This window comes from Diplotaxodon limnothrissa, linkage group LG4, assembly GCF_057381915.1.
Source record: "Diplotaxodon limnothrissa isolate DT_005_m linkage group LG4, D_limnothrissa_male_GT1.1, whole genome shotgun sequence".
Taxonomy (NCBI): domain Eukaryota; kingdom Metazoa; phylum Chordata; class Actinopteri; order Cichliformes; family Cichlidae; genus Diplotaxodon; species Diplotaxodon limnothrissa.
The window spans coordinates 1,602,233-1,617,404 of NC_140599.1; the positions used below are offsets into that span (position 1 = coordinate 1,602,233).

The 15,172-nt window shown below is 45.3% G+C and overlaps 1 protein-coding gene and 1 pseudogene across 1 annotated transcript in view; one reads left to right on the forward strand and one right to left on the reverse strand.

Moving 5' to 3' along the window:
• Positions 1-15,172, forward strand: part of LOC146632982 (junction plakoglobin a-like) — a 127,564-nt gene that overhangs the window by 76,923 nt on the left and 35,469 nt on the right. The window lies entirely within an intron of this gene.
• LOC146632983 (histone H1-like) lies at positions 3,850-5,509 on the reverse strand (annotated as a pseudogene).

Here is a 15,172-nt window from a genome sequence, read left to right on the forward strand (position 1 = left end):
CTTAGACTAGAACAGACGTAGCTACGTTAATCCTACCATAAAACAATAAGACACGGTATGACCTCTCATGCTCCCAAAGTGCTGTCTAATACACACAAAGTTTGCAGACTATCAAGGATCAAAACCTCTACCAATCTACAACTAATTACAAAACTCTAAGCATATATAAGTAAATATTTCTAAGCATAAATGACAATCAACAATACAAATCTAACATTTCCCCCCTTTTTGACCTTTATGCTTAAAAAGTTCCCAGGTATGAATACCTCATGTCTGACAGTTTCAATGCAAACCTTTTTATACTCAGCATATGTCAAATCACCCTAAATTACTGAAAAGGTACACAGTTTAATAAATGTATTAGCAGTTACCCCATTCATTGAGCTCATCTCATGGCAAACTACATCTTACGAGCAACCAAAGAAATTGTTAATTTAATAGTGAAACTAAAAAAGTAACATTTTCAAAAACATCTCAGCTTGGTGGTGCTTCCTCCGGGTGTGCACATCACATGTCTCTCTGCAGAGTGGTTTAAGCTCTGCAGGGCGTCATGAATGTCTCTTCCAGTTGTTTCCATCACTGTCCATAGGACCAGAGTCCAAATGTATGTAGAATAGACATTCAAACATACCAGTTGGTTTTGTTGTTCGTCAACATGGGTCTCAGCTATTTCCAAGCTGCAGACCTCTCAGCACTCTAGTTTTATGGCCTCTTACCAGCCCCCATCACCTGACTTCAGACCTTCGTCTTGTGAGGGGGATATTTATGACTCCTTAATTGTCCACGCTCTGCAGAGAAACACCTCTGTGGAAAGGGTGCAGGGTTCAGTTGTCTTACTGCTGTTATGATCCCAGCAGCCTTCAGAGTGTCATCGTATGCACAGTATAGTGGCACAGCATTAGGTGATGTTCATAGGAAACTGCTGTCATCACCACCATAGCTTCTGGTTCCTGTGCTTTCATAGAATCATGATGTCATCCCCGAACTCCTTCTGCGCTGTCGATGGAGCTTGGCACGCTCCCCTCATCCCACGAGTTTTCATGTTCCAACGCTGCTGAAGGTTTAAGGCAGAGCACGTCGTACACCTTAGTTGTCTTCCTCAGCGTCAATATTGAATCTTTCATTTTATTTAAAATCTCCTGGAAGCTCAGTAGCACAGCTCTCTGTGTGATGTCTGCTGTGCTGAAGATGATCTCTGATCCTCCTGAAGCCTCTCTCCTGGCCTCAGCTCCCATCTTGTGGACGATCCTCTCCTCTATTTTGCAGGCAGTTTCATGGTCCTTGCTGTGGCTCCAAGGTCTGATCTCATGATGGGCCCCAACCAGCTTGACCTTTGACCTCAACCACTGCCTGGCTGTCGGCTATGCCTGGAATGGTTCACGCTTCTCACTGGGCCTCTGAAGATTTCTCAGGAGATTACTGCTGCACCTGTATTTCCTTGCTAAGAAGAAAAACTTCTATTTGGAGAGCATGTCAACAATCATCAAACCACATTCTTTAGTTCAGTGAACTTCACTTATAGGCCATCAAAGCCTCATCTGAACATGGATGCACCACTTGCATAGGTTTAATATTTGTAAATAAAACGGCTAATCACACAAATCACTGCAACAATAATAGTAAACATTGTTTAATGTTAATCCTTGCACTCCACCTCTTGACGCATGGACATTCCCATGCGTCAACTCACCAAACCTGGATCCCTGTCTTAAAGAAAAAGATTAGCTAGATCATGTCCCAGGCAACATCAGGGCATCTCCTCTGGAGTAGCTCCGTAACCCTGCAATAAAAGATGTTAGCGTGTGTTGCATATTAAGTTTGCTTAACACCTGGCTCTCCCAGGAGCCTGCATACACACCATCACGGCCTGGAAAGCAAAATCTGGAAGTGAAATCAAACTTCATACCTGTAAACAATTGTATCATAAGAGTAATAAGCATTCAACATCAGCAAGACAAGTGTCATGTGCAGGTTTTCTCAAATCAGTAACTACAACTATTACCCTAATTCACCTCAGACATGGATTATCCCATGTACTCTGTTAACATTAATGTAATCAGTGACTTCTCTTAAGCAAAGTCACTCCACTCATATATTATTATTATGGGTTCAAAAGTGGCCAGCAAATGAGCCCATAATAAACTATTCCATAAATACCGTAATCTCTTATTTGTTTTACCCATGTCACTTGTCCGCTTCAGCTGAATCTACCACAGCATTCTCAAAGAAACAAACATTAGCAATACACATTGACTGTGGTCAGACGGAGGTCAGACACAGGTCAACGGATTCTAGAGGTGCCATAAAACACCATTAAGTTAACACTCGCTGTGGAAACAGTAACACTGGTCTCATCACAGTATGTCTCAAACTATATTAATTTCTCCATCAACATATAGCCTGTAACTACAGTTTTCTTCACACATAAACCCAGAAATCTCGTAGTAGAGAAACATTAGCCAGTATTCCTATAAATCACATGATCAAACACATGAAGAACCATAATGCTGTAAAAACGAAAATGCAAATGTTAGCGCTTGCGCAGGCGTATGCATACTTTGTCACAGATATCTCTGTGAGCACACAAGCTAGTGAATGACGCACACATAGTAAATTCACAGACACAGAAAATGGCATTTAAAATGTTAAATCATCACGCAACCTCGAGTGTTGCTGTCATCTTTCTGCTCCTGTAAAGGGAAGCACACACAGACTCATCTGCACCCCTGCCAGGCGGGGGTCAACTTCACACAGTCGTGTTACATCAGTAAAGTCTTGTCAGCTTTTGTCAGCTTTTACCAGTCAGTCAGTTTGTTTTCCTTTCACTCACTCATTCATGCATTCATTCTTTCTTTCTTTGCTGATAGTGGAACCTATCGTCGCATTTAGTTTCCACTCTCAGCAAAATGACGTCATTTCAAAAAGAAAAAGAAGAACTTTAGTTTGGATTACATCGCTGAATCCTTTTGGACTGGGACTGTCATTTAATAATTGTCCCAAATAAGTGGCTTTCTCCAGAGTCCATTTAAATGTGGAGAACTCACTTGGCACAATTTTCTCGACGACGTGTAGCGCTTTTAATTCCCGACGTGCAGATCTGCTTAAAGAACAGAGATTATCAAACAAAACTTTCAGTGCACTGTGAAAGTATCAAAATAAAAAGGCCTTGTTAAGTCATGACACAAGCTCCTCATCTCAGGAGGGTAAATCATACCATTAGCATGGTTTATCATACCATCATACTAATCGGCAGGCTCAACTTCACAACAAAAGAAAAATCATCAGCTAGATTCACTCCAAATCAACCATCAGCTGCACAACACACAACATAATCCTAATGTCTTATTAGCTATGAGTTTAATTACCAGGTCTGTGCTCTTCACTCATTTAGGCCACAGATCTATTTTATTCAATTTTCCTTTTCCCTTCATCATAAAACATGTGACATGCTGTCATGCACTTCACAAAACAGTCTGTTCTGACGTATTCAGAGTTGTGTATCTAAATACAGGATTCACTCGCACATCAAAGCAGGAAACTCAGTGTTTTAGAGTCTCTACTCAACACACAACAACTCCAACACATCTCATTCACTCATACTAGAATTCAGTCACCTTTCATTAATCTAAAACCAATCAACTAATTTGCATATCAGCTATTAACCCACTAAGTTGACAGGACGACAGAAAAGCATGTTCAAAATAGTATCACAAAAGACAATTTCCCTCATACAGTAAATTACATGTGCTGCCTCAATCAAGCAGGAAGCTTCTCCCAATTTACCATTTTAACAACTAAATTTATTGTCTGATCACTGGTTGGTCAAACCAGGATCTTTTTTCTCACAAAAGTTAAATTGTTGTCCTGCAACTTGGAGAGTCAATTTTTTTTCTTTAGGATAAATTCAGCATTTGATAACAAGTGTCTGCTAAATTGACACTATTGTAACACTGATGAAAGATAACAAGCTAATTTTCATTACATGTGTTTGTGTTATTAGGCAGGTCTAATGCATGTCTGTGGAGCTGCATCTCCAGCAGAGCATGTTCTTAAAGCTGCCTTTCCTACACACTTCTCTGCTATTATTTAATCATTTCTTAACTAATGTGCTATGAGTCTTCATGAGTCATTTTGTGTTTGGAATTGTTAGTAGGGTTAATGCATGTTCTGCTTGTGTGTGTGTGATTTTGTATATGTTTCTATTTTCGCAATGTTTCAGACTCCGTCTCAATTTTCCAACTTAAGCAGTCAGTTTTCTTTTCCCCAGGTTTGCTAACCCAAATTTTGATTTCCCACATTAAATAATTCCTATGTGTTCTCACCTAGTCTTCTCACTCTGTTGTCCTCTCCCACTTCAACAGTCCAACAGCCGGCAGTTCTCCTTCAGCTTTGTCCTGTGTCCCACTGTCTCTTCTTGCCATTTTACTCCACAGGTGGCAAATGTCAAACTCCAACTGTTCAGTTCTCCTCAAACGTTTTCTTCACATGCACAGTGAAGTCACAGCCACTCTCACTATTGTCCTCTGATGCGGTTGACTTCGTGCTAGTGGCTGAAGTGCTGCTGCTGCTGCCTTCCTGGGCGACTTCTTAGCAGCTGCTGCCGGTTTCTTGGCTTTGGCCGCGGCGGGCGTCTTAGCTTTGGTCTCAGTAACCCTGTTCATCTTGAAGGATCCGGAGGCCCCGGTGCCCTTGGTCTGCACCAGAGTGCCCTTCGCCACCAGACTCTTGATGGCGGTCTTGACACGGGCCTTGTTCTTGTCCACATCGTAGCCTCCGGCAGCCAGAGCCTTCTTGAGGGCGGCCACGGACAGGCCGTTGCGCTCCTTGGAAGCGGCCACGGCTTTCACAATCAGCTCGCCCACGCTGAGGCTGACCTTCTTGGGCTTGGAAGTCATCGTCTTCTTCTTCTTGGCCTGAACCTCGGCGCAGGGCGCAGGGCGTGTTTATGATGGAGCCTTTCCCACCACAGCGCTGGCACGTTGAACGCATCATGAAGGGTCCATTTCTTTCATGTCGCTAGCCAGCATGCTAGCTGCATGTGGCTTGCCCGAGTCACTCAGTCCTTTTTGAGCATTTCAACATGCTGCCACCGCCATCTTGCTCGCCCCTCCGTGGAATTCATCCAATCAGACAGGAAGATGGGTTTGCTTTCTTCTGCTGCTGTTTATCCACATTGCTGCTGCTTTGCTGGGACTTTTTGTGCTCAGGACTTGCTGCTGTCTCTTTATCATGGAGCTGCATTCCTTATCTTCAGGGAGGAGTGAGCTCGCTTGTGAGGTTGAGAAACACATGGCACTGTAAATAAGTCAGCCAGAAACTTGGCCTGCATGTTTCCAATGATGTTAAACTATAACTTTCTTCCGACCGCTGCATGTGGAAAATTGATTCAGGTCTGCTTTTCACCTGAAAGTGACAACTAAGACATTTCATTATTATCATCACTGCTTAATCAACACATATCTCTCTCTCTCTCTCGCTCTGTGTTTTTGTGAACAGTCCTTTCTTAAAAGCAGAAAATGAAATCATAGTTGTTTTTTTTTTTTTTTGGTTGATCAACACAAAACCTTTTTCCTATGATTATTTTTTTCTACAATATAAATTCTCCCTCTTATTCACTCTTTTTTTTAATTTTTTTTATTTACAATAGCTGGTGACCTGCAAAATCACCGCTGTCACTCACAATCAAAGGCAATTACTCTTGCACAGTGCACAAAAACACTGTGATGTCAGACACATTCACACTCACTTTGTCATCTGCAAAAATAAATCACATGGCTGATGATACCATGATGATCCATAAATATGATCACCAGTTTATTTAACTATTTTTCAACCCAACAAACAAATAATCAAAAACATGATGCTGATGTTATGAACACTCTACACACAAGTCAAGATGCAGGAAAACTGCTCATGGAAACGTTGCACACTCCAGTTATCACAGTTATCATAGCGCTGTTTCCCTCTCTTAGAGTAGTTCTCAGACAGCTCTCGATCTGATAATGTGTAGCCTGCTCATCAGCTCAGAAGAAAAAAAAAAAAACTGCAACGCAACATCACACAGTAGTCGCATGCTCTGCCCACAGCGGCAAAGTCTTACACTTTCATATTCAACTCAGCTTCTCCATCATGTACTTTTAGATGTTTCATACAGGGTTGAGCATATTAGTTGTTTTCACAGATGTGCTCTATATCTCAACAATGGCTCATAATAAGACGAAAGTCTTCCACACAGGTCAAGTGCCTCTATGCACTTCATTAGTTTAAATATTTACCTATATCACTTCACCTCACATGTCATCGTACTGAATTTAAGCAATCACAAGCGTAATGTAGATGACTTTTAACAACTATCCACCTCAATTACGTCTATGGTCTGGCACACAGGCTGAAGAGTTAACGTTTTGTGTCAGCAAGGGGTGGGGGGACAGCCACCCACCAGAGCATAGCTGCTGATGTGGGCTGGCCTTCTCCACACGCTCTTCAAGGCTGGTGTGTTTTCTGAAAACTTCTAACATTTTAATCTCTTCCATTTTTAAGCCTGCGATTAACCGCACGGCTCAGGTCCGCGTGAAACCCGCGTGACCGCGCTCGCGTGAACCCGCGCAGCTGTGGAGCCGTCGCTCTCTCTCTTTTTTACATAAATACTTTGTGCTGCCAGGAGCAAAGTCCAGCACAAACGTCTGTCTCCCTCCGACTCACTCTTGGTTGCTTAGAAACCCATGATAACAACAACAGTCGGTGTCACAGACCACATGTTCTGCTCCGCACACACTCACACACAACAACAACGATGACAACAATGACAACGACAACAAAAACAACACAAAATAGGCCTATCGTCCAGCACAGTCTGGACCCCGCGGAACTTCTCAACGCCCCACAAAGCGGCGGAGAACTCACCTCTAGCCACACAAAGTAGCGAGGAACCTCTTGCTCCACAAAGTAGCAAGGAACCCGGGTATCGCTACACAAAGTAGCGAACTTCTCAACGCCTCACACAGTGGCGGAGACTGCACAACGACACGGTTATAGAGTCGGCCTCTTCTCAACGCCTCACACAGTGGCGGAGACTGCACAACGACACGGTTATAGAGTCGGCCTCTTTAAACTTACTTGGCGTTGCTTAGAGTGTAATATCAGCCCGAATCCCGCCGACCGTCATTCATCGAGGAGAAAAGACAGACCGCGAATCCACAGGAACTTCCTGGCTGACGTCAGTCTTTCAGCGTGCCTCTCCCCCCCTCGGTGAATGCGATTCCAGGGCTCCGGCTCTCGAAGGACCAATTAATGTTAGGTTTGTAGCATAAACCTATTCGCTGGAACGTTAAGACAATATAATTACACTGCTAAGCAAGACACAAATAGGCAAAGTTCTTCATGTTACTCGTGCACGGGAGAGAACCGGACAACCGCTTGACTCCAGTTGGTCTCGTCCGTCCTCCTGTAACACTGCCCTTTTATTGAGGTTACATGAATATGCATAGGTTCATTAACATACGACGTCTACATACAAACAAAGAGTACCTTGCCTGTGTGTATGCGTGTGTGTGTGTGTGTGTTGCTGATCAAAGGGTTAAACATCCTTGGTCAGGAAGAGGGTAGCCTCCCCCTCACCCTAGATGGTTCATCCTAGATAACACGGTGAGGAAGTCCTGCAGTTCATCTAAACAAAGAGCACTTAGACTAGAACAGACGTAGCTACGTTAATCCTACCATAAAACAATAAGACACGGTATGACCTCTCATGCTCCCAAAGTGCTGTCTAATACACACAAAGTTTGCAGACTATCAAGGATCAAAACCTCTACCAATCTACAACTAATTACAAAACTCTAAGCATATATAAGTAAATATTTCTAAGCATAAATGACAATCAACAATACAAATCTAACAGTCTATTTGTCTCTAAACAGAAAATAGTTAAGAAAAAGGCAACATCAATGCTAAACCCCAACACCGTACAAAATATGGGACAGCCAGGAGCAAGGAAAGAAAAAACTAAGGAAAAACAAAGCTCAGACACACACATGCATGAGGAATGGGGGAGGCCAGAGCAAAGAACTCAGACAAACTGAGGGAATAAATAAACAAACTGATGAGGGCAACAGGAGAGGACATTTGTACCTAACTGGGATGTAAAATTAAATAAAAAGCACAAGAGACAAAGGTCTAACAAAATAAAACAGGAAGTAAGTGAACTTGGAACAGTAATGTGGACTTGAGAACAAAGGTAGAGCAGGCATGCACACGTTCGGACAACAATGTTAATTGTACTAGACCGTCCTTTCTGTAGAAATACAAGTAAAGTTTTCTGGCAGAAATCAGACGTCTAGATGTTTGAAAGGCTGACAAAGTCCACACACAGCCAGGTCCTGTACTGTACTGTCATTTGAAAGACTGAGGTTTGTGTCTTTTATGAAACTATTGAAATATAATTGCTAGATTCATTTGAGTGGTTTTCATTTAATTACATTTAGCTAGACAGCAGAAATATCTGCTCAAGTTAAATATTCAGTTTAACATTATCCACCTTAACGTGGCTATGGTTATGGGAAGATCAGTCACTGTGCAACCGCAGTGAGAGCTTGGTCTCCATTTAGGCAATACGTTGGACCCATTCCACCCATTCACAACAACAGTCACCTCTAGCTGAACCAGGTTTAGGGAGGGGCAGCCATCTGCCGCTACCGGTTCAGGGTAATTGGAAGAAGGCAGATTAAAGCTCTGACTGTTGAGGAGAGTCAGAGATTAATTATAATTAAGTATTAAGCATTAAATACAGAGTGGTGTATAAATACAAAGTGAAAAACAACACTCGGTGCATCATGGAAAGCTCACAGCAGCTTAAACCTATTGCACCAAAATTAACGGTGATTCACGGTCCACTGATCTGCTCCTAAACTATATGCTTTATCAAAAATGATAGTTTTAAGCCTAATCATAAAAGAAGAAAGGGTCCCTGTCTTCCAAATCCAAACTGGAAGCTGGTTCGGCAGAAGAGGGACTCTGAAGCTGAAGGCTCTGCCTCCCATTCGATATTTACAGTAAATATGCTAGGAACCACAAGTGAACAGCAGTCTGAGAGCAAAGTGCTCTATTGGAGTGTTATGGCACTATGAGGTCTTTAAAATAAGCATGGGAGGAACAGGGGAAGAACACATGCTGCTAGTGATTTCACTATGAGCTAAGTTTTTGTAGCAAATCCCTAAAGACAAAGTTAGTATTATGATTCAGCAGGGTGTAGAAGATTATTCCATGAAATGAGTTATTATAAAAGGAAAAAAATAGATAAGCTACACAAAAAAACTTTTGGCCAGTGGAACAGGAACAGGAAATAATACCACACCACAGAGAGAGCCAACACCAAGTAGGGGCGGAACCACCAATTCCTGTGGTTTGGCATCATCAGTTGGAGACCTCCAGCTTGCAATGGGGCATTTTGCTGCTGAGTGTAATACAGCGGGAATGAGAAACAATTGTTCCAAGTCGGATGCCAAGATTCTCAGGCGAAAAAGGGTAGAGTGCTAACGTCAAGGCAGAAATGAGTTGCTGCCCCAAACGAAGGAATTCAAGTATCTCGGGTTCTTGTTTACGTGCAAGGTGCAAGTGAAGCGGGAGACCGACAAATGAGTTGTTGTGGCATCAGCAGTGATGGACCTCTGTATCGCTCTGTGGAAATGAAGAGAGAGCTGAGTGTGGAAGTGCCCTGTTTTACTTAGGGTCACAAGCCCTGGGTAGTAAGAATAAGATTGCAGATACAAACGGCAGAAGTAAGTATATATACACTTTAATAATGAAGTGCATTCATGAATAATATAAAGTTTACGAAAAATTGTTTCCAGGGGTTAAAGGGATAGTACTTATTTAAAAGTCCTTAGAGTACTTATATGCTTAAGATTTTCTCCACCTTCTTTACATTTTTATATGTGAGTGTTTACTGCATGTTGCCTCCTTGATATAGATACCCTGTAGCCCATATCCTCTTTACCAACATACCCAGTGGAACAAGGAGCTTAACAAAGTTTATCAACAGACAATTGTAGCAGATGTTGCTAACAGGCTAGCAGTACTGATTATGGGAACTATTCCAACCTTCAGGAAGGGCTGCTAAATAATTCCATACACTCAGGCTTAACAGAAGAGGATATTTCACACTCATAATTGATGTGGGAGCTTAATTTGTACAGAAAATGAAAGAAAATTGAATTTAAAGAAGAGAAAATGAAAAAGAGCTTGACAGAGAGAGCCCTGCTTGGTGCATCAATGCTATCAACATGCAGATTTCCTTTCTATGTCCTCTTTACTTCTGCCTTTTAATACAAACTCAACCAACATTACCCTCGCTCCATTCTTTCCCATGCAAATCTGACCTATTCATATGTATTATATAAGTTTTTCAAAAACTATTTTAGATATTTTGGACAGTATTGTGATCCACGATAAAATAGCATGCATTATTTTCAAGCTAACTTTTGATTCATCTTTTACACATGTTTATTACATTTTTAGCATTAACAACATATTTTTTTAGGTGTTTTGCACGAGTGTTTCCAGGTCATCATCACATTTCTTGAACCTTTCTTTGATCAATGATTGTATTAAATAGAAATAATAATAATAATAATAATAAAGTAATAATTACACACTTTTAAAGTTTGCTTTAATATGTTATTAATGTGTTATTGAATAGAAGCAGGCAGTTTTGCATTTTGCAGCGCTGACTCCTGCTTATTACCCAGAAACTGCCAAACATACATAATTGCATTTAACAAGCCTGAACAATAAACACAATATTTACATCATTGATTTTAAGCAAAGCAGAATGCTGGAAACCTAAGTTAGGATTAATTTAATCACTTTATTATTATGCTAAAACATCAGCAAATGTAACCTCATTATTATGAGGCTATTACCATTTAAAGCCTTCTTACAAAAAAACAAAGAAAAGAAAAGTCTAATGCACAGATATTACCTTTTTATTGCTAGCAGGTTATCATATTGTTACCAATGTATTCTGCAACTATTACTAACTGGTTTTGCCTCATTGCCGAAGCTTTTTTCCACATTATTACCCCGTGTTGTTGGACCCTTTTTGTCCAATTAAATTAATTTCAGACTAGCAACTGCAAAAACGTCTGCTTGAGCAAAGCGGCCATACTGTCATGGTCCTGGGTCGTGTGACCCAGTGTGTTATGCTTAACCTATTTTGATGTTTATTGTTTGCTTAGGTTCTTTAAGGTAGTCCAGCCCTTTTTGTAATTATGTTACCCTTGCATTACGTCTCCCTTGCCCTTCGTGTGTTTATGTCTGTGTGTCTTGTACTGTCAAGTTCATGCTGTCAGTTATGTCACCTCCCCCTGTACTACGTCTCCCCGGTTCATGTCTCATGTTTCTTGTTTTACTTTGAAGGCCTGCATTCACTGTCTGTGTATTCAGTTTCACCCCTCCTGTCCTGTCGTTAAGTTCATGTGTGTCAGCTGCGTTCCCATGTGTGGCCACTTCCCCTGATCATCCCTCATGTGTATTTAGTCTCTGTGTTTCTTACAGTCTGTGTCGCGTCGTCTGTGTTATCTCCCCTACCCCTTGTCATAGTTCCCCAGCCTTAACTAGTCCTAGTTTGTACTTTGTTTAGCCATAGTTTTCCCAGTCTATGTTCAGGTTTTCCCTCAGTTGCTTTGCTGCCTTGTTCCTTAAGTTTTCGGCCCTAAATAAAGGCTTGCCTTCTGTTAAGTCCGGTTTTGTGTCCTCACCTCTGTTTGCTCTTGGGTCCTCCACTCACTCCACACGGTCTGCCCCGGCGGTCCGTGACAGTACGACGCGACCAGTATGGACCCAGCGACACAGAGAAGGGAGGTCGTTCAGGCAGTGGAAGCGCTATGCTGTCAGTGGATGCAGCGTTCCGGGGAGGAGGATACGGAGGAGTTGCTTCACCCATTGCGGGTGAGCGTAACCGTGTTCCCCTGGCTATGGGAGGCGCTACCCCCCCTGATTTCTGGTTACCTCCGCACCATCCTCCAACCCCATCCTCAGGAGCAGGCGCCCAGCGCACGGGCTGCGTCACCACCATTCCGCTGTCACGCAACTTCCCCATCACCGCCTCCACCATCTTGCGGCTCCGGGGTGATTAAGGTTGGCTCACTGAGACTCGGGCGCAACCTGGGGTCGCTACCATCCATTCCTTCGTACACGAGCCGCTCACCCTCGCCGTTTCGTTCGGACTTCGCTTCTCCAGCCTCCTTTCTGGCACGGATGTGGTCGGAGGATGAGGAGCCAGCCGTCACAGCTATCGATGTTGTGTCAACAGTCGCTGCTAGGAGGAAGCGGCGCCATCGTCGCCGCCGCACGTCAGCGCAGCCAGAGTCCGGGGTGTCGTCAGAGCAGTCGCCTGGGCTGGAACCGCTGGCCGAAGTCGCCTCCGAGTCCGTGTCAGCAGTGATTTTCGGCTCTGAGGAGATGTCCCCACAAATCACTGCCCAGGACATTGCTGAACGGGAGCAGGTGGTTCTCGCGGAGCTGGAGGAGAAGCTCCGGTGGAAGCCGTGGCTGACCCCCGACTATGAGCAAGTCTTTCGGGGAATGCGCCTGGCTCTTGGGGGCCCGCGGAGCTGCCAGGGCCTGCCCCCTTTCACTTCCCCTGCAACCGGAGCTTCCGTCACCGCGTCGCCTTCAGGGAAGAGGCGACGGCGACGTCACCGTGGCGCCGCTCGGCAGCTGGAGGTTGGGGAGGGTCTCGTTTCATCTCGTGCCCCTTCCGAAATGGAGGTGAGTGACTGTGCTTTTGCTCCACGTGTCTTTTCCATGGGCGAGATTATGCCCACTACTGAACTGCTGCCTTGCGGGCTCAGCCATAAGAGAGGCGATCGTATCAAAGAGCCAGAGTCCGTGCAAACATCTGTTTTACCGGCCAAGACTAAAGAGACTGTAAATGGACCAGCTGATAGTAATACTACGAGCAGCAAGACTGAAATTAAACAGCTAGAGAGGCCCCCCAAGGGTTGTAGAGTGTCTCAACATGAATGTTTAGCGTTTCCATGTGTGACCTGTGTTAACCACCACTCAATCACTGATGATGAGTCTGGGGGCATTCTTGTTGCTGGAAATGTGAGCAACACTGAGCGTGAACCATTAAGTGGGGTTTCCAGGAATTTTGATGTAGAAGCTCTTCATGTGGCCGTACAAGCGCCAACAGAAACCCTGCCAGTGTCATGTAGCGAGGATGGCAGGGCTGTGTCTACCTGTTCTGAGGGAGCAGATAAGGAAATTCGATACCATGTTAATGATTTAGAGAAACCAGAGACTGTTTCCTGTGTGGCTTATATAACTGAGCCTTTTGACTCCCAGTTGAATGCGTCTGAGAATTGTGACCATGAACCCACTCTAGTTGGTGAGGACGCCACTGTGAATTCTAGGCATGGGAACTTAGACCCAGTAATTAACCCTCCTCCATTCCGTGAGGGCAGGGCACCTGTTTCCACCTCTGCCAGGAATAATTCAGTCCAGGACCTGAGACCAGGTGGTGAACTGATAAACAGTGAGTACATGGGCACGTTAGCCAAGAAGGTGTATTGTGTGTCTGAACATGCTCGGCCTGAGACAGTCATGACTCATGCTAGAGGGTCTATGGATAACCTGGACTGTGTTCTGGATGCTGTGAGAGATGAGCAAACTGTGTTAGCTGACCTGACTTTTTCCCTGAGCGACACTCTGTCGAAGTCATGTTATGAGTCAGAAGAAACTGTGTTTAGCTCCACAGCGAGGGCAGCCAAGGGCAGCAGAAGCCACGTTAATGGCTTAAAAGGACAAGGTTCTGTTTCAGGTGTTGCTCCCTCAGCCACACCCCATGAAGCTAATGTTCCCAAGGCTGAGATTGAAGTGCAGTCTACTTTGGTTTTCTGTGACATGACGAATAACATTGTATGTGTTACTGATCTTGACACTGGAAACGTACCCCTAGGCAATATTTCCACTAGCAGCCATGTGAATGTCGTCCATGTGACCAAGTTTTCTCACATCAAGCCTGAGACAATGAACTCTGAGTTTAAAGATTCTAAGACTGTTGACTCAGGAGACATCGTGTTCTCAGAGTCTAACGCCGGTACTGTGAACATTAAAAGCGTTCACTTTCTTGACCCCTGTTTGAAGATTGCGGGTGCTAAGGACAGTTCTTCACCTGCCCTCTCAGAGCGTGGAGTTATGTCCCAGCGGTCTGTTTCGCCACAGGCTTCAGCCCGGCTACCTGCTCAGCTTCCAGGCCGGCACCCCGCAGCGACTCCGCTGCTTCCTGCCACGTCAGCTGGGGGTTCAGGAGAACCGCACCAGCCCCATGCCACGTCAGCTGGAGGGCCCGAGGAGCCCATCCGGCCTCACGCCACGTCGGCTGGAGGGCCCGAGGAGCCCATCCGGCCTCAAGCCACGTCAGCTGGAGGGCCCGAGGAGCCCGTCCAGCAACCTTCCTTGTCAGCTGGGGGTTCAGGAGAACCGCACCAGCCTCATGCCACGTCAGCTGGAGGGCCCGAGGAGCCCGTCCAGCACCATGCCACGTCTGCTGGGGGGCCCGAGCCGCCCATCCAGCCATCTTCTGCTTCTGCTTCGCCTGATCCGGCTTTGGCTTCTGCTTCTGCTTCGCCTGATCCGGCTTCTGCTCCTGCTTCGCCTGGTCCAGCTTCAGCTCCTGCTTCGCCGTCGCCTGGTCCAACCTCTGCGTCAGCTCCTGCTTCGCCGTCGTCTGGTCCTGCCTCGACTGGTCCTGTGCCCACCGGGCCTCGGCCAGTGCGCCTGACACTGGAGAGCCACCGCTGCCTTCCGCGCGGTCGGCCCCCTGAGCTGCTCCGCCGTCCCCTTCGCCGCCGCCGTTGCCACCCACACGGCTGGCCTCCTGACCGGCTCTGTCACCTGTGGCGCCCGCCTGGTCGGCCCCCCGACCGTATGACCCTTGAACTCTTGTGCCCGCGGGCTCCGGGTCGGCCTCCCGAACCGCACTGCCACTGCCTCTCACATGGACGGCCTCCTGATGGGAGATGGCGTGGCCTGTTGGGTTGCCAACCCCCGGGTCGGCCGCCTGAACTCGTAAACTGTGGGCTGGTGTGTTGCCGCCCTCCGGGCCGACCCCCTGAACTATGTCTGGCCTATTGTCACGTGCTCCAGTGTTTTCTGTTGGCTTTTTTTTTTC